Here is a 19911-nt window from a genome sequence, read left to right on the forward strand (position 1 = left end):
TGACTCATTTGTTATTCTTGAAGACTCTTTTATGAAAGCACACGCTGGGGCTATCAAGAGAGTTCGTGTCCCGGCTTCAAAAGGAATGGATGGACCTGCCACCGTTCGTTGATGATTGGGCCATTCAAGCTTTCACCCAAGGACTCGATGTTCAAAGTTCGGTGGCTTCACGGCAATTGAAGCAGATCCGATAGAGTATCCGATTATTATTTGGGCTTATGTGCATAACCGATATCAATCGAAAATCAGAGTCCAAGATCAACTAGGGACTCCTTCAGGGTCCGTTTATCCTGTTAGACCCGTCGACAGAGTCAAGAGAGAGAGATCGTGAACCAAGGTCGAACAGTGATCGATACCAGCCGTATAATGGGGATTGAAGAAGCAGCAGTTTCGGACGAAGTTCTACGCGAAATGAAAGGAGAAATGATCGAGGCTAGAGAAGCCGAGGACACATGATCAAGAACAGTTTCGGCAGGCCTATCAGACCTAAAGAAGCACCAAGGTTATCGGAATATAAATTTAGCGTTGATGATGCTGCCAACGTATCAGCTATTGGATGCATCCAAGACACCAAATGGCCTCGACCTCTACAATCTGACCAGACCAAAGAGATCCAAACAAGATATGCAAATATCATGGCACTCACGGCCACAGAACAGAGGATTACCGGGAGTTGAGGGAGGAGGTAGCCCGGTTATTCAACGGGCATCTTAGAGAATTCCTAAGCGACCGAGCCGAGAATCATTTCAAAAACAGGGATTCTAATAAACAGACCGAACAAGAAGAACCTCAATACGTTATTAACATGATCTTCGGTGGGGTCGATATTCCTCAAGGGCCAATGTTGAAGCGCACCAAAGTATCCATCACAAGGGAAAAATGGACTCGAGATTACATACCAGAAGGAACTTTGTCTTTCAACGACGAGGGCACAGATGGGATCGTGCATCCCCACAAATGATGCACTGATAATATTTGTACTCATAAATAAATCTCGAGTTAAGTGTGTGTTAATTGATCCAGGTAGCTCAGCCAACATTATCTGATCGAGGGTCGTATAACATCTCGGCCTACAAGATCAAATCATGCATGCAGTCCGAGTACTCAACGTATGCAACATGGCATGTGAAATCACTAAGGGAGAGATAACATTAGCAGTGAATGCCACATGGACCATCCAAGATACCAAGTTTTATGTGATTGAAGGAGACATGAGGTACAATACCCTGTCCGGGAGGCCATGGATTCACAACATGAGGGCAGTGCCCTTGACTCTTCACCAAGTGTTAAAGTTCCCAACGCCGGGATGGACTAAAATAATCTATAGGGAACAACCATTCGCAAAGGAAATGTTTGCAATTGAAGAAGTGATTCTGATATCAACACTCGCAACATCAAAGGAACCAAGTTCAGATACAAAGAAAGGGGCTAAATAGCAATATTCGATACTGGCCATGACCCAATCACAAGGGAATGATGAAGACGATGATTACAGCGTTCCAAGATCTTTTATAGTCTCCGATGATTTCGACGCTACAAAATCAACGGTCGAGTAGCTGGAACAGGTCACATTGATCGAATATCTCCCCGATCGGAAGGTATACCTGGGCACGGGGTTAACTCCCGAGATCAGAAAAAAAACTCATTGAATTTTTTATAGCTAACATAGATTATTTCGCTTGGCCCCATCTTGATATGACAAGGATCCCACCGAAGATAACCACTCACAAGCTAAGCCTAGATCCAAAATTCCACCCGGTCAAGCAGAAGAGGAGACCCCAGTTCGAGGTCAAGCACGCTTTCATCAAGGACGAGGTATCTAAACTCCTTAAAATAGGGCAAATCCGGGAAGTGAAATAACTAGATTAGTTAGCAAACATAGTAGTAGTCCCTAAAAAGGGGAATGACTTAAGAATGTGTGTAGACTATAATGATTTGAATAAGGCGTGTCCTAATGACTCTTTCCTTTTGCCCAACATCGATCACATGATCGATGCCACGGTCGGCCACAAGATCCTTAGTTTTCTCGATGCCTATTCCGGGTACAACCACATATGAATGGACCCGGATGATCAGGATAAAACCTTCTTCATCACTAAGTACGGCACATATTGCTATAACTTAGTGCTATTCAGATTAAAAAACATTGGTTCTACTTATCAACGCCTAGTAAACCAGATGTTCGAGGAACAAATAGGAAAATCAATAGAAGTCTACATTGACGATATGTTGGTTAAGTCCCTGTGAGCAGACGACCATTTAGAACATTTGCAAGAAACCTTCAGTATGTTGAAAAAGTACAATATGAAGCTGAACCCGGAGAAATGTGCATTTGGACAACGTAAAGGTCGTGCGAAGACTAACCGACCGCATAGCTGCCCTAGGGTGATTCATCTCGCTGTTGAAAAAGAAGAATAACTTCTCATGGACCCCGAAGTGCCAGCGGGCCTTGGAGGAGCTCAAATGGTATCTATCAAGCCCACCGTTGCTTCACATACCGAAGACAAACAAACAACTATACATGTACTTGGCAGTAACAGAGATAGCGGTAAAAGGAGTCCTGGTCCGGGAAGAGCAAGGTACGCAATTTCCAATTTACTATATTAGTAGGACTTTGGGTGAGGCCAAAAGTAGGTACCCAAACTTAGAAAAATTGGCACTCGCTTTGCTAAGTGCCTCTAGGAAGCTGAAACCATTTTTTCAATGTCATCCTATATGTGTTGTAACTATTTACCCTTTGCGAAATATAATGCATAAACCCGAGCTCTCGGGGCATTTGGCCAAATGGGCCGTGGAAATCAGCGGGTACGATATTGAATATCGACCCCGAACAACCATTAAATCTCAAATTTTGGCAGATTTCGTGGCCAACTTTACGCCGGCCCTAGTACCCGAGGTCGAAAAAGAGTTGTTGGTATACTCGGGGACATCTTCGAGAATTTGAACCCTCTTTATGGACGGTGCCTCGAACGCAAAGGGTCCGGACTTAGCATCGTATTGAAGCCACCCACAGCCAATGTAGTTAGACAATCTATTAGAAATGTGAAATTGACTAACAACGAGGCCGAATATGAGGCCATGATTATAGGTCTCGAACTAGCCAAAAGCTTGGGGGCGGAGGTGATCGAAGCTAAATGCGATTCCCTCCTCATGGTGAACCAAGTTATTGGGACTTCGAGGTCAGAAAGGAACGAATGCAAAGGTACCAGGACAAGTTGCAAGTGACATTACATCGGTTCAAGGAGTGGATTTTGCAACACATACCTTGGGATCAAAATAGCGAGGTCGATGCACTTGCTAACTTAGGATCGTAGGTCGAGGACGACGAGCTCAATTAGGGAGCAGTAGTAAAACTCATAAGATCGGTAGTGGAAGAAGGCCAGGCTGAGATAAACTCTACAAGCTTAACTTGGGATTGGAGAAACAAGTATATAGAATATTTGAAGGCCGAAAACCTGCCCTCAGATCCAAAAGAATCGAGGGCCCTACGTACGAAAGCAGCCCGATTTAGCTTGTCCAAAGATGGAACTTTGTTCAGAAGAACGTTCGATGGACCACTACCGATATGTTTGGGACCGGGAGATACCGAGTACGTTTTGAGGAAAATTCACGAGGGCACCTGCGGAAATCATTCAGACGCCGAATCATTTGTACAAAAAATAATCAGAGTCGGCTACTACTGGATCAATATGGAAAAGGACATGAAGGATTTCGTACGAAAATGTGATGAATGTCAAAGACATGCTCCAATGATACATCAACCCAGGGAGTAGTTGCATTCGGTCTTGTCACTATGGTCGTTCATGAAGTAGGTAATGAACATCGTTGGCCCTCTTCTTTGGGCACCCAATAAGGCTCAATTTATTTTGTTTATGACTAACTACTTTTCTAAGTGGGTGGAAGCCCAGGCATAGGTCAGAGAAAAGGAAGTCGTCGATTTCATTTGGACCACATCATATGCTGGTTCGGAATGCCGTCCGAAATTGTGTACGATAACGGGAAATAATTTATCGCCAGCAAAGTGACCAAGTTTCTCGAAGACCATAAGATCAAAAGGATTTTATCGACACCTTATCACCTTAGTGGAACAGACAAGCAAAATCGACCAACAAAACCATACTTCAAAACCTCAAAAAGAGATTAACCGACGCTAAAGGAAAATGGAAGGAAATCCTACCTGGAGTCCTATGGGCATATCGTACGACCTCGAAATCCAGTACTGGCTCCACCCCGTTCTCATTGGTTTACAGCACTGAAGCTCTAATACTGGTCGAAGTCGGAGAACCAAGTATTATATTTTGATATGCGACCAAGGAATCGAATGACAATGCCATGAGTACAAGCCTAGTGCTATTGGATGAAAGGCGCGAAGCCGGCCTTGTCCAGTTGGCCGCCCAAAAGCAGCGGATCGTGAGATACTACAATCGAAGGGCCGACCTCCGACAGTTCAATATGGGGGACTTAGTACTAAGGAAGGTCACACTGAACACCCAAAACCCAAACGAAGGGAAGATGGGGCCGAACTGGGAATGTCATACCAAATTATCTAGATCACCGGAAAGGGATCCTACAAACTCGAAACTATAAACGGAGAGCAACTACCGAACAATTGGAACATAACTCACTTGCAGCGGTATCACTACTAAGGTACGATCCCAGTTATTCTTTTAACTTATTTTTAACTAAAACTTACAGGTAACCGGCAAGGAACAATATAAAATTTAGGTCTGAATGCACGAGTTGCACTCTTTTTCCCATGGCCCGATTTTATCCCAAATGGGTTTTCCGGTAAGGTTTTTAACGAGGCAACATTGGATCGTGCTAACTTAGAATTGAAGGCCGATCATAAATTGGTGTCAGAGATCGCATCAGTAGCATCCGAGGCTTCTCTCTATGATCAACCTCGAATACTAGGGGCATTACCCTCGGGTATTGACTTTAGCAAGGAAAGAAACATCGTGATTGAATGGTCTCGATCGATAGGATTTATTATAAGGTCCAAACGGTCAAATAAATTGTGCCCGCATAGACTGCTCGAGCCCTAACACAAAGCATGCACGTATGTATAACTATTACGCACAAGAATAAAAAGAAGCCTTTTCCTTGCGTATAAATATCTTATCTCTTAAAATTTTCTTTGCATTTTTTAAGGAATTTTCTACATCCGATCGTAGGCCACCTTAATCCGAGTTCGAACAATCACTCACTCGGGTACTTCCGACCGAGTCATCGAAACTCGAGGGCACAAGATGTTAGGCAACACTCGAATTTTAAAGGCTACGACCATCCCACTGGGGACTGTTATCCTAGGCAAGCCTGGATAATTTGGGGTGACAAGACCACTAGGTAACACCCAAACTATAAAGGCTACGGCCAAATTAAAGCGGCTCGAAGACCCGTAGCAAAAACAAAAAGACCTTAAAATTTCCTAACTGGTTCTAAAACCTACCCTCGACAAACTATAATCTAAAAAAGTATTAAGTAATTTGGGGAAAACTTTCGGTCACATAGAACCCCTACGATGCCTAAAAAACAAAATAATATTGAAGGCAAGGCTTGTTTGAACCTTCGAGCATAGCCTAACTAGTTAATGTTAAGGCATTTTAAATCTTTGCAAATATAAATAATAAAGCAAAGGAAAAATACAGAGATTGCTGAAGGGAAAAAAACTTATATATACATATCGAAAGATGTTTACAAGGGCCGAAATTCCCTCGACACAAATATTTACAGAGGCCAAAGGCCTCAACAAAAAGGTAATACAAAAAGCAAAAAACAAAAAAGCCTATGTGGCCTAGTCCCAAGCTCCTTGGCCTGATTTTCTTGATTAGAGACAGCCGAACTCAGCTGAGACTGGAGCTCTTCAATCTTTTCGGCCTGCACCAAGGCCTTTTCCTTCACAGCTGGGAGCTAGACCTCAACCGAAGCCAATTGTGTCCGGGCAGTCTCTTTTTCTGAGGCTAAGCGATCCATTTTTCTTTTCCATTCTTCGATCTCGGACTTTACCACTTCCATCTCTGCCCCGAAGTTGGTCAACCCGATCAAGATTTTGTTGGACCTGCAGATTCAGAGCGTTAGTTATCAAATTTAGCTCATCGTCACTGACCTCAAAGCCTTTTACCTTTTCCACCAGGTCGGCATGTTCCTTCCAAGCCGCCTCTAGCTCAGCTCCGAGGATCCTAGCCTCCCCCTCGCATCGCTCACTAAGTAGTTTGTAAGCATCTCTCTTCTCAGTGAGCCCTCAGATCTCGGCCTCATACTGGTTTAACTCTTACCGGTATCGGAGAAAAGTCTCGTGATGAAGAACCAAGGCCTACAAACATAAAGGAAAGGTTATGACCATATATAAATCAATCTAAGTACAAGTTAAAAAGAGGTATCTGAAGTTACCCAGATTAACGTCTGTTGAGCTTCGTTGAACAGGCAGGGCGCTTCCACCTCGTTCATCCTGGCTTGATCTTCCTCGATGACCAAGCACAGAAGGTAACTGGCCACCCCTACGAAGGGAGAGAGAACCCGGGCATCTTCCGGAATAGACATAATAACCGAACGCTTCAGGTCAGGATTCGCACTCAGATCTCGAAATCGGTTGACTTGTTTCGGACTTGAGGAAGGTCCACTCATTCCCAAACTCTTTTAATGCACCGGTAAATCACCCAATCCGAGGCAGTAGAGTCTAAGCCATCAAAAAAGTTGTGAAAGGGGTCTACGGCCCTTTTTGACCCCTTGTTGGGGCGTCCTTTCCACATCTTGGCCTTGGTGCACATGGACTCGGTCAACGAAAGTGACTCGGAAAGGTCTTTCACACTGAGTGTCCTATGGGATACTATCCACATCCTTCTTATCGGTCTCCCAAAATTTGGGGCAAAACAGCCTCCCCTCCTCCTGGTTCAGAAGCCTCGGCCACGGCCTCCTCATCGGTCGCTCTGAGTCGAGGCAATTCAGTTTCACCTGGCATTTGTTCAGAGGCCCCTTGAACCTCGAACCCTGACCGTATACGGGCCACCAGTTCAGAAGCTTCTTCTTCTTCTGACTCGTCCCTCAGTCGGTGGAGTGAGTACGAAGAGGGTGCTCGAGTGCTGGTGCTATCCTTAGATTTACGCACCAGCCTTCTCCTTGTTTTCTTCTTTTTCGAGTTCGAAGAACTCCCCTTTTTCTCTTCTTCTCACCCCATCTTAGAGCAGGGTACTCGGCAGGGCAATCCTTATCGCCAGATGGAGGCCTTATTGCGACATCCTTGGAAAGACATGCAAAGGGAAACGAAATGAATAAGAACTCAATAGCACAAAAGAAAAATAAGTGTTATTCACTTAGGAGAGGGATCTCACCATGAGAACGGGCCTCCCACCGGTCCTTCGAGAGCTCGCTCCATGCGCGCTTGAAATATGGCTTTTGTGCAACAATGCCCTCGACCCATTCTTTGAGTCCAGGGACTGCATTCGGGTCCCGAGCAACAGCTACATAGCTATCAAACATCGATAAGAATGAAGGAGAAGAGAGTAAAAAGTAAAATTCTGGGAAAAACAAAACTTTACTTACGTTTTGTATTCCACTTCTCGGGGAACGGCATGTGCTCGGCTAGGATCAAGTTCGAGGTCCTCACTCGCACAAATCGGCCTAACCAACCTCGATCCCGATTTTCATCGATGCTCGAGAATGGGGCATTACTAGTCCGACGTGCAAGTTTAATCAGTCCCTACCACGAAAGAGTCGGGGACTGTATAGGCGCATAAGGTGGTCGACAGTAAACGAGCTTCCGTCGATCTTGCTCATAAAGAACCGGAGAAGGATGACGATTCTCCAGAACGAAGGTTGAATCTGGCTGAGGCATACCTCATATTGCAGAAATGGATAATTATCGGGTCCAATGAGCCCATCGTAAACGGATAAGTGTAAACAATTAAATATCCCTCAACGTGGGTAGTGATATCTTCATCGGAACTGGACACCACCACGTCTTTACCGACTCAGTTGCAGTCCTTTTTAACCGAGGGGAGAATTTCTTCAGTGATCAAGCAAATGTACCTCGTGACCTTCTCACCTCGGCTCGGTACGAGTGAAGGTTTTTCAACCTTAAAATCGACGGTCACCAAGCACCCGCCAGGAATGAATGTGCTAAGAGGAGGTTTCGTCGCTGGTTCTACACCGGCGGGTAGAAGTAGTTTATTTTTGGGGAACCATTTTTGAAGTCTTCGCCATTTCTTTTTGAAGATGGAAGGAAGATGAAGAAGAGGAAGTTAGAGCAGTACGCTTAGTGATTTAGGGTGGATACAAACGAAATTCTTCACACAAGGATCTTAAGAAATCAGAAGTGTGAGTGCTGGAAAATAGAGAAATTTCTAAGAAGCAAGAGTAGAAAGTTTGGAAGTAAAGTTTGAATGTATGAAGAAGGGGGTATTTATAGCTTTCAAACAACAGTTCAAATTCATGAGTGGTCGACCAACAACTGACAAGCATTTAATGCCATTGAGACGTGATTGACGAGATATTTCGTTCATTTTGTCGTTTCTGACACGGAGTATCGAGGTGAGAATCGGAAGCTCATTTAGTTACTCGTTGTTTACTCGACGAAAAACGAGAGGACTATCTGTATGCAGTCAAAATCGGGCTCGTCTACTACATGATTGATCGGGCTCGAAACATAAGGGATCAAAAATTGACCCCGAGGTTAGAATGCCCGTCCTCGAGAACATCGAGTCCATGATCCCTAAATCGACCCTAACCTCGAACGAGCTCGAGAAAACATTGCCAGTATAACTAACAGGTGACCGAAATAACAGAAGACCGAAATATCTGTGACCGGTCGAGTATTACAGCGAGAATCTTTTATAGAATTGTATCTAAAGTATGACTCTCCTATTATATAAAAGGGGGTCTCATTACTTGTAAAAGAGACTGTTACACGCATTCATAAGCAATATACTATTATTTTCTCTTTAAAGTTCTTATTCAATTGTGTCTTGACATTGATCAAAAGTGCATTTTGTTCAAGGTTGACTCACCGCCTGAAATTGTTCAATTCGTGAGGTCGAGTATCCTTTACCATATTTTATTTTAATTGCTATTTAATTTATCGTTTTGTATCAATTTTATCCATGTATCCTTAAAATCACTTATAAATTTAATTGTTATCCGATTTTGAGGGTAAACAAATTTATATTTCTTTAAAATCACATTTAAATACACATTATACCATGTATATAAGTAAACACAATCATTTAGATATGCAATAACGGATAATGCATATAAATTTAGACAAGAACGATTAATGCATATAAATGTAGACAACTATTAAGGCCGTATAATAATAAATTAAAATCGTTAATTTGCACATACATATAAAAGAGGCAACTAGATGGGACCTGATCCCTTTTATTGAATATCAATTAAATAGGAAAGGTTTGCTGGGCTGGGTGAGCGAGATTTGCGGATACCTTGCTTTGTTGCTAATTTTGTAACTATTTCACTGCTCCTTTCGTTTATCAAGCAATTGCTTGACGCCCCATCTAGGAGGCCCAAAATTTTCTGATACTGTACCCAAACTTTTCTGTATTAAATAGTTGTATCTGTATTTGATGAATTATTTTTTAAAATATTTAATATATATATATATATATATATATATATATATATATATATATATATATATATATATATATATAAGTATATCTTTCATAAATAAGGAAATTATGGGACCGATAGAGATAATTTGGGAACAAGAATAGCGAATTACGTGTAAATATATTTTTTTGCCTCCTTTATATATTATGATTATTATCACAAGGCCCACGTTACTTTTATTACTTTCTCTTTAAACTGATTTTTACTTAATATTTTATATTCTTTTTAGCCTTTCTAGACTTATAAGTCCACTGATATTCTGTCAAATATGACAGCAGAAAGCAATTGCGAGCTCCTTTTTTGTTAAGCTTTCCCGGTATTGCACCAAAAATATTGAAACAACAAAAGTAATATCAAGTTATCTATGACTATTTGTTAAACTAGCTTCAATTGTTCTATGCTTTTCTAATTACTTTGCATCTAAATTTAATTATTTTTTTATATCTTTTGTTTGTAAGTATATGTATTATATTTTTTAATTTATTAGAATTTTAATATGTCAATAAAAATATATGAATCCGCATATTAAAAATATCAAAAAAAGAGAGAAGAATTTAAACTTTAATACAATCCCCAAAATAGGAAGAATTTATGGTAGATAAACAAATCACTAATATAATTGAGCTAGAAGAGAATGGAATCCAAGGAGAAGAAGAAGTTGGTGAGAGTTTAACAAAAATCTTTTAGAAAATCAGGAAATTCTAAAAGAATTGAATAATAACACTAGAAAGTAGAAATATATATAATCTTAGTTAAAATATCTAAGATAAATAAATTATTAAAAAAATTACATCTCAAAAATCAAGGAAAAAAAACTCAAAATAAAATTTTATTAATATGAAAAATTTAGGGCCCCTCGTTTAAGTTTGGCTTTAGGCTCCGGATACCGTTGAGCCGCCTCGGCCACTTATGAAACTGTCTCCTAATTTTAAGTAGAAACTCACGTCAATTATAAGAAGATGCAACAAAAGGAAAAGTACATGTTTTGCAAGAATTTAATTTCAATGCGTCAAAAATATCTGCTCGATAGTTCAATTATAATGTAACTATAGACTATAGGAAAGTAAGGTTTTTAGTGACTAAAAGTCTATACGCACTTGTTTACCTTTTGTGGCGAGCTTAGTCGCCGCCAAAAGCTAATAATAAGAAATTTAGATTTTGTGGCGGCTTAGTTTGCCAGTAAATAATGTGCCACAGGACGGCGCTCCAACCGGCGATATAGAATTTTGGTGGCGACTACAGTAGTCGTCACAGAAGCTCGTCACTAAAATAGATAAATCTATACGATAAATATTAATAATCTGATAAAAATGTTAATTACCATGTTATCACAAGTTAGATTACACATCTTTTACAGGTCAGTGTATACAATTTAAATTCAAATGCAAATAAATAATTAAAAAGTAAGAAAATGGAAACTAACCCAGGTACATTGGATATATGCTATTGCCCCATTCATTCTTGAGCTGCTGAAGATCAGAATGACAAATTCCACAATACATAACTTTGAACTGCACATCCTTTTCACCCGTGGCTCTGCACCCATAATTAATCCAAACCATATAACACCACTCATAAAACAGAGAAGCTGAATAAATTTAGCTAAAAAAAAAACTAACAAATTTAGGATAAAAGAATCAAATAATACCTTCTTGTAAAGTTGAAAGGAGAAAGAACACCAGAAGTATCTCTAGCTGCCCATCCAAAGGCCTTTACTGGCTGTTCATTCTCATATAATTTTGCCATTTTCTTAACTTTTGGTTTTTTAGAGATATCACAACAAATTGAGTAGTAATTAGTTGCAGTAGGAAATAGAAAGATGGTGGAGTGGTTGGCCGTGGATATTATGTATATATAGGCCTTTGGATTCATGGCTTATGTCGTAGTCGATGAGGTTCGTGTATGATTGCGTTTGACCAAACACATAATAATAAGATGAAAGTGAAAAGCTCTATAAGATATATCATAAATTCTCGTGATACATGCTCTTTTGAGCTTAACGTTGGCGTAGTCGGGGGACAAGTCCGTGAAATCTATTGGATCAAATCGAATAATAGTATCATGAGCTTGGATTGTGACACAAGTAATCATATGATCTATTTTTTAAATAGGATTCGAATATATATCAAAAAGGGAAAAAAAAAATAAAAGATGATTATATTCCTCTATATAAGTTAATTAGAGCAGGGACGGATCTATATGGGGGCGATGGATTCACGTGAACCTATGCTTCCCTCCTTAAATTATGTATAGCACTTATATTTTTTGATTTTGTTCTTAAATAAGTATGTGTGAACCCATGCTCAAGTGGGCACTTTTAGCTCAGTGGTCAATACATCCACCTTTAACCCAAAGGCCCGGTGTTCAATTCCTACTTGCTCCCTCATAATGTTTAGTAAAACATGCATGCTTCTTTTCTTTATTGTTTCATTTTCTTCTTAGTTACTCTACCTAAAATTATTCTTTAAAAAGAAAGTTTTCACTAATAATGCAAATCACGTATCTACAGGAAAATAGAAGTACATAAAAAGATTTACGTAATAGTAATAGGATGGATGGAAATTTTTTAATAGTTTTTATCTTGCTATATATAACGTAAAATATTCAAAACGGTAAGGAATGATTTTATTAGTGATAGTTTTCAAAGTATGAAAACTAGCTAATAATGCTAATAATATTAATGAGTTTGCTCGTTAACTTGGGTCATCGTAAAAAAAATTTATATTTTTAAATCATATATTGATAAAGATATTAGTACACCCATACTCTTAAAATCTTATATACGTTTCTGAATTAGGGTTGCCAACTTTGAATTCTACACAACTCTTTGAAGTCAAAATTGTGCGATATGCAATCAATTATTTGCATGATTCTTTTGTTTGAAATCATTTTCCAACTCTTCTTCACTTCTTGTTATCTAATGGCTTCCTCTGTTGGAAAAATTATAGATAATATACTTCCAAAACCAATCAGAAATAAAAAGTGACAAACAATAATTTGAGAAAAAAATTGTAGTTAAAGAAAAAGCTAATTAATCTAGACATGATCAAAATCAAATCAAAGAAACTACTATTATAACGACTTAACTATGTGTCAAAGAAAATAAATGCAGCGTCGACCCTACCACTTGAGGACAATATCTTAAGCCACTAAAATTCGGGATATAAACTGTCGGTAGGATATATTTTTTCCCCTCGGAAAAGATTTTTAGCATCTGATCAATAGACTGAATTGATGATCCAAACCTTACAATAACTTTAAATATATACTTGTCATTTTAATGTTCATATACAAGTCCACTTTTAGAATTGTTAGAAAGATAGAATTGAAGAACGATCTTGATAGCGTGAATATCGTAAAGTGATATTGCACGTATACTGTTTAGGGAAATACATGCAAGATATTTCAGGATTCAACAAAGCTAATGAATACAACAAATTGACTTAGAGGCCTCATTTGTTTTTGAAGAAATAAGCAAACCAGGGATGTATACGGGTAAAACCGGGGCTAAGGAGCACTCCAATTTCCTGATGGGAGAAACGAAGTGAGGACGTAACTACAAGGAATCAAAATCAAAGCTGGGAACCTCCCGTATTAAGGTCGAACAAACAACCTTCCCCCGGAGCCATCGATACCATGCCCCCGGACCCGATTCGAATAACGAGACCTCGGAGAGCATTGCCAAACGTACGCACACGATTAACAAAGGGCCGTGATAGTCATGCCCGACCAAATATCACGACGTAAATCTCGGCCCAAATCAGCAGTTGATCAGTGATTAGCGAAAAGGAAGATCTTTACCTTTCTTAAAATTATACTTAGGGTAACTCTCCTACTATATAAAGGGAAAGATTATTATTCAATACACATATTGCAACACGCATACCGAGACAATACACTGTAACGACCCGACCGGTCATTTTGAGTATTACAACCTTGCGTCCCCATTTACTGCTCAAATTGTACTTTACAGTTGTTGTGTGACTTGCCGGGATAATTGATTTGGGTCTAGTGAGGTTTTGGAAGGAATTGGAATACTTAGTTCCAAGGTTTAAAGCTTAAGTTAAAATAGTGACCGAATACGGACTTATGGGTAAACGACCTCGGATTCAAATTTTGATGATTCCAATAGCTCCGTATGGTGATTTTGGACTTAGGAGCGTGTCCGAAAAATTATTTGGAGGTCTATAGTGAAATTTGGCTTGAATTGCCGAAAGTTAAATTTCTAGTAAGTTTGATCGAGTGTTTGACTTTTTGATAATGGAGTCGGAATCTGATTCTGGAAATTAGAATAGGTCCGTAATGTGAAATGTGACTTGTGTGCAAAATTTGAAGTCAATCGGACGTGATTTGATAGGTTTCAGCGTCGTTTGTAGAATTTGGAAATTTCTAAATTTATTAGGCTTGAATCCGTATGTAGTTCGTATTTTTTAGGTTGTTTGATATGATTTGAGGCCTTGAGTAGGTGCATGGTGTGTTTTAGGACTTGTTGGTATGTTCGAACGGGGACCCCAGGGCCTCGGGTGAGTTTCGGATGATTAAAGGATTGATTTTTGAATTGGGAAGACTACTGGAACTGAAGCCTTCTGGTGTAATCGCATCAGCGGAAACGTAGTCGCAGGTGCGAGTAGGGGTGCGCTGAAGCGAGGTGCGCAGGTCCGGAATCGCACCTACACGAGAAGGAGCGCAGATGAGGGCAGATGGCTGTGAGGCATTGGTCGCAGGTGCGAGGGAAAATTCCAGATGCGCGCAGAAGCGGAAACTGGGCAGGCGAGTGAAGTCCACAAATGCGACGATTTTCTCGCACAAGTGGATGCGCAGGTGCGCAAAACTTGTTCGCAGATGCGGAAATCGCTGGGGCAGAACCTTAAATTCGAGGGTTCGACATTTTCACCCATTTTCGGATTTTGGAGATCGGGTTGGGCGATTTTGGAGAGAAAATTTTTCACACAACGTGGGATAAGTGTTCTTAACTCCCTTGTGATTATATTCCATGAATTAATCTTTATTTTTGGTGTAAGATTATTTAATCTTCAAGAGAAATAGAAGGAAATTTCTATAATGTCACAAAACGAATTTTTCAAGTTTGAAATCCGATTTGGAGTCGGATTTAAGTGAAATTAGTATGGTTTAAACTTGTAATTGGATGGGTTATCGTATTTTATGAGTTTCGTCGGATTTCGAGACGTGGGCCCCACGGGTAATTTTTGGGGCGTAATTTCGGGTTTTGTGAAAAATATTAGCATTTTGATATGGAATTAATTCCTATAAATTGTGTGGACTGAATCAAATTAATTATTACTAAATTTGAGCCGTTCGGGAGTTGATACTCGCATAATGGGATTTCTGGAGCATTGTTTAGCTTGCTTGACATTGGATTCGGCTTGTTCGAGGTAAGTAACTCTTCTAATCTTGGAGTTGAGGGTATGAACCCTGAATATATGTATTTTATGAATTGTTGAGAGATGACGCATATGCTAGGTGATGGGCGTGTGGGCGTACAATATAGAAATTGTGACATAATTATTTCTTTGAAATTTTGTAGTTAAATGATCTTGGGATTTTCCATGCGGTTTTATGAGTTAAAGAAATTGAGCTGAAAAGCATATAAAAAATCATGTTGAGGTTATGTGTCAGTATTATTGAGACCCACAGAGGTCATATTGCTATGAATTATTTATTTTAAATTGAAAATTCATACTCAGTCATATTCATTTCATTGCATATCATAACTCAGTTTTATGACTCTATTTTGATGCATATAAACGTTTTGGGCCGAATGCCCTGTTTTACTGAAATGCCCGAATGGCTTGAGAGGTTTATGACTGAGTGAAGCCGAGGGCCTGATTGTGAGGATGAGTGCGGATCGGGGCTGCCCACCTGCAACATACTTTATTATTATAGCACATGAGTTGTCTGTGCAGCTCGTGAGTTGTCCGTGCAGATTATAGCACTTGGGCTGAAGGATCCCCTCCGAAGTCTGTACACACCCCTAGTGAGCGCAGATACCTACTGAGTGCGAGTACCGAGTGCTGAGTGACTGGGAGGCAAGAATGATTGTGAGGTATGCCCGAGTGGCAAGAGTAATTATGAGGTATGCCCGAGTGGCACGAGTGACTGTGAGGTTTGCTCGTGGGGCTGTATATGAGTGATGTTCTTCCCGAGGGGCTGTTTATGATTTTATCATTGAGTTGCATTGCATTGGCATGCACACATGACATTCATGCATTAAGATGTATTTTCTCGTGTTATACTGCATCACATCATTCATGATTTTTCACACATTGTTGACAGATGGGCATAATGATGCATTTATTTTTTTTACATGGGTTATCCAGAAGGAAAATAAAATATCTTATTTATTATTGACAAGATTTTGGGAGAAATTTATTGTTTTCAAACTATTCATATTTTTTGCAACTCCGGCAAACGATTCGGGTTTTCACTGATGTATTTAAAAGGAAGAACTATAATTTTTAAAATCATTATTTGGCTGAGTATTTTATCCCTGAGTTACTTCTGGTATTATTTGCTTTATGTTATTATGGATTATTGTGGACCATTGGTTTTAGACCCAACTTGGTGAAAGCTCGTCACTACTTTTAACCTACGACTAGGTTTGTTACTTACTCAGTACATGGGGTCGGTTGTACTGATACTACACTTCTGCACATTGCGTGCAAATGTTGGCTGTTGTTGTTGCTATGCTCGATCGTTGCGCGACTTGAAGATGTACCTGCGTTCCTATTGTAGCTGCAACTTGTTCAGGGTAGCCTTAGATTTATAAAAACGTTGTTTATATATTATTCAAACAGACTATATATTTATTTCATTTCCACTTTGTGTACTCTATTCTTAGAAGCTCATGATTTGTACTACCAGTTCTTGGAAAAAAGTATTTGTTTTAGATATTTTCTTTTAATTAATTGTATCGTTAATTTCATTGGAATCAGATAGTTGGTAATTGGCTTACCTAACGGGTTGGGTTAGGTGCCATCACGACCACTTGGATTTTGGGTCGTGACAAGGTGGTATTAGAGCCCTAGGTTCATAGGTTCTACAAGTCATGAGCAAGTGTCTAGTGGGGTCTTGCGAATTGGTTTGATGACGTCCATACTTATCTTCGAGAGGCTACAGGGCATTTAGGATATATACTTCCCATCTTTCCTTCCTTATCGTGCGGAGTTGATTCAACTTGAAATATAACTTTTTGAATTCCTTCCAAGTATTCGTATGCGAACATGAGCGCTCGGTATCAGCTGTGCATCGCCGACTTGTGATTTTATAAATGAGGTTCAAGATGTGTATTCTATGTTTTGGTGATGGGCCAGTCTGAAGGACTTGAGGTCAGGTTTAGACCACATCTTAGACTCGGTAGCTTCAATTGTAACCTGTACATTTGGACTCATATGTCCGGTAATATCCCTTTGAGTGGAAGTTGTGGCTCTATGAGTGGCGGAATGGCTTTGTGATGAGTATGATGTAAATGCAGGATATGTTAAGACGATTTGACTATGACAAGAAGTGTTTCCTTGAAATGTAAAGGAAAGGCCATTGGGTTCTTGATTTTCGAATTGATGTGGCGTACAGTCTCCAGTATGAATGTTTTGAAGGATCTTTCACATTGTTAAATTTTGGGGTAAAACTAAATTCTCGTGTCTAGTTAATGAGTTTGGACTCAGAAAGATTAAGTTATTGGATAGTAATTGTGGTTGCGAAAGGGTATAACAAGATGTCAATTTGAGGCTGAGCTGGTGGGTTATCTTCTGCGGAGTAATCTACGTAGGAGTATTCCTTATGATGTGAGTAGAGAGTTTCTTTTTTGCCGACGGGGTGTATGGGTGGAGATTTGAATTTGAATCTGGCTGAGAAAGTTGACTTGAGTGTCAAGAGAATAAATGCGAGCTTAGTGGATGATTGAGGTATTTTATGGTTGGCGTTGTATGAACTTGGCAAGAAGTTTCGTTGGACTGACTGTGGCATTATGGTTGTGAGAGAGTATTGGTATTGTGAGTTATAAAATATTTTAATCTATGGCTTTGAGCCAAGTGGGGGAGTCTGCTATTGACAATTTGATTTCATGGTTAGGTATTGAATTTTAATTTTTGTCTGAGACATACTTGTGGGTTAGCTATGATTTGTAGAAGTTGAGATCGAGGATGACTTGAATAATGAAAATTCATGGTTAAGGATTATATTGCACATATGAGTATATGAAATCCTTGGGATGAGTGAGTTGTTATTGGTGAATGATGTAGTGTGCACAGAGTATGAATTTGATATGTGTGTTAAAGTAGAGTTACTTCTTTGAGTATTGTGATGCTAATGGGGCACGCGTCTTTGGGCCCATTTGGGCGGTGCAATTAGATTTGAGTAAAGTGGGTGACTCCCGAGAAAAGAAAAAAAATTCCAGTGAGTTTGAGAAATTATATATTGCAATTGAGAATGTTTCCGGACTAGTGTATGGATTCTACATTTTTTTGTGTAAGGAAGGTAAGAAGAACAATTTTAAATTCACATAAAGTATTCTCAGAGTGAGTGTTATACTTGTGGTATTTTTGAAGGTGCTTAAGAAGAATATATTTGCTTATGGGTCGTATGGCGTTGTGGTTCTATGTTAAGGTTTGTAGGGTGAGTTGTGGTTAAAGATCGTGGTATTTTAGCAAGAAGAAGTATCAATTTGAAGACAAATTCGGAGGGGACTTGGAGAAATAGGACAACTTGATAGTAGGTTAGATCAGTATGGTAATGGATATGATTGGTTCTTTGAGTACTTATGATGTAGGGGTTTACTATAGGTGCTTTGTGGCAATACACCTGGGCTTGGCGACCTGCGTGGCTTGGTTGATTTAGAAAGATTCAACTCTGATGGCCAGATTATGTGCAAATGGATTCCAAAGCATTCTCGAGGTTTTCTACCATGGTTTGAAATGGGTATTTTCCTACCGAGCTGAGGAGCATGTTGAGTATTGTGATTTTATACCGGATGGGATCAAATGTAAGGCTTCTGGCTAATCAGATATGTATTTTACTTGTGACTTAGAATGATTATGAGGTTCTCGTATTTGTTTTTTCAAATGATGGCATGATAGATGCGGTGTATTATGTGGAATTAAGGTTGGCGTGTGCAAGGTCATAATTTAGCTTTGAAAGGGAGGTCATAAATTCTTAGAGGGCATGAACAGTTTTCGATATTTAGATGAATGCTATAACTATTTGGTATTGCGTGAGTAGAGTGTACATTTAAGAAGGCGCACTATGTTTTGAATTATGGATATCTCATAGGTATTGCGTCATTTTTCCTGGTTGATCGACTGCTTATATTCAAATTTTGCCTAGTGGCACGGAAGAACTTTTAAAGTATTTCTCGTGGGATGATCGTGTATGAGAGAGGTGTTAGACATTCGGGCGGTGGAGATAGAATCAAATATGGTAATTTGCGTGTTCTATGAATTTGGAGATTGGGAGTTCTCAGGAACGGATTGTTCATGGTTGTGGACTGTGGAGTTGTGGCCGGAGCTAGCCAGATGATAGAATGTGTTATGATTCAGTCATTATGGATTTTTGGAAGAATTGTTTTTATCTATTTGTGGGTAACTCGAGTTGATTTGGCGATCTATTGGTAGGCCCAATTAAGATGTGTATTCTACACTGAGTCAGAATGGTTGGCTCCATACTGCTATTGTTGAGGGATGTGTCATTCAGTTGATGTTGAGCTCATTCGTGTTCTGAGCTGATATGTGAGTTACTCCTTTATGCTACGAGGATTTGTGATTCATTGGTTATGTGCACAGATGGTGCGGTTTTATTTGAGCTTTATAGTGGAATTTGAGCGTGATGAGTATTTGGGTATTGCATGATCGATTGCGTAATGGTTATGTTCTTTCAGGTTGTGTGGCATTTTTGTCATTTGCCTCTTCGTGGTTATTAATTTTGAGCAAGGTGGCTTAGGGTATATAATAGGGACCAACGTTTGGATGGGGACATCTATTGCAGCGGAGCTATGTTAAGGTATGAACCTTGTGTTAGAATCGGGTGATGGTTCTACGGTATATGATGAATTTTCAGCATTTCGTTGTGGCGGTACTTGTTAATCTTGCGAGGCAACTCTCTCATTTTAGTCATTTTCATGACTGAGTACATTTGAATTGTTGCATATTGGTGCACGGATGGCATGGGCTGTGGCTCTGAGTTATATTGGTGTGGCATGTCCGTGGAATAGTTGTGTTTAGTAATATAAGGTCATTGGACCTAGAATGGGTACGATCAGGTTTGATTTCGGTATATTGA

At 39.6% G+C, this 19911-nt stretch overlaps 1 protein-coding gene and 1 long non-coding RNA gene across 4 annotated transcripts in view; both read right to left on the minus strand.

Annotated features, from left to right (window-relative positions):
* Nucleotides 1–19911, minus strand: part of LOC104103376 (8-hydroxygeraniol dehydrogenase-like) — a 143727-nt gene that overhangs the window by 116481 nt on the left and 7335 nt on the right. The gene's annotated exons all lie outside the window — the stretch shown is intronic.
* LOC104093907 (uncharacterized) lies at nt 5656–9168 on the minus strand. The gene is made up of 2 exons (XR_001968822.3): nt 6391–9168; nt 5656–6313 (listed from the first exon to the last, which is right to left on the minus strand). It is a non-coding gene; the product is annotated as an uncharacterized lncRNA (long non-coding RNA).

Source organism: Nicotiana tomentosiformis, chromosome 5 (genome assembly GCF_000390325.3).
Source record: "Nicotiana tomentosiformis chromosome 5, ASM39032v3, whole genome shotgun sequence".
Lineage (NCBI taxonomy): Eukaryota > Viridiplantae > Streptophyta > Magnoliopsida > Solanales > Solanaceae > Nicotiana > Nicotiana tomentosiformis.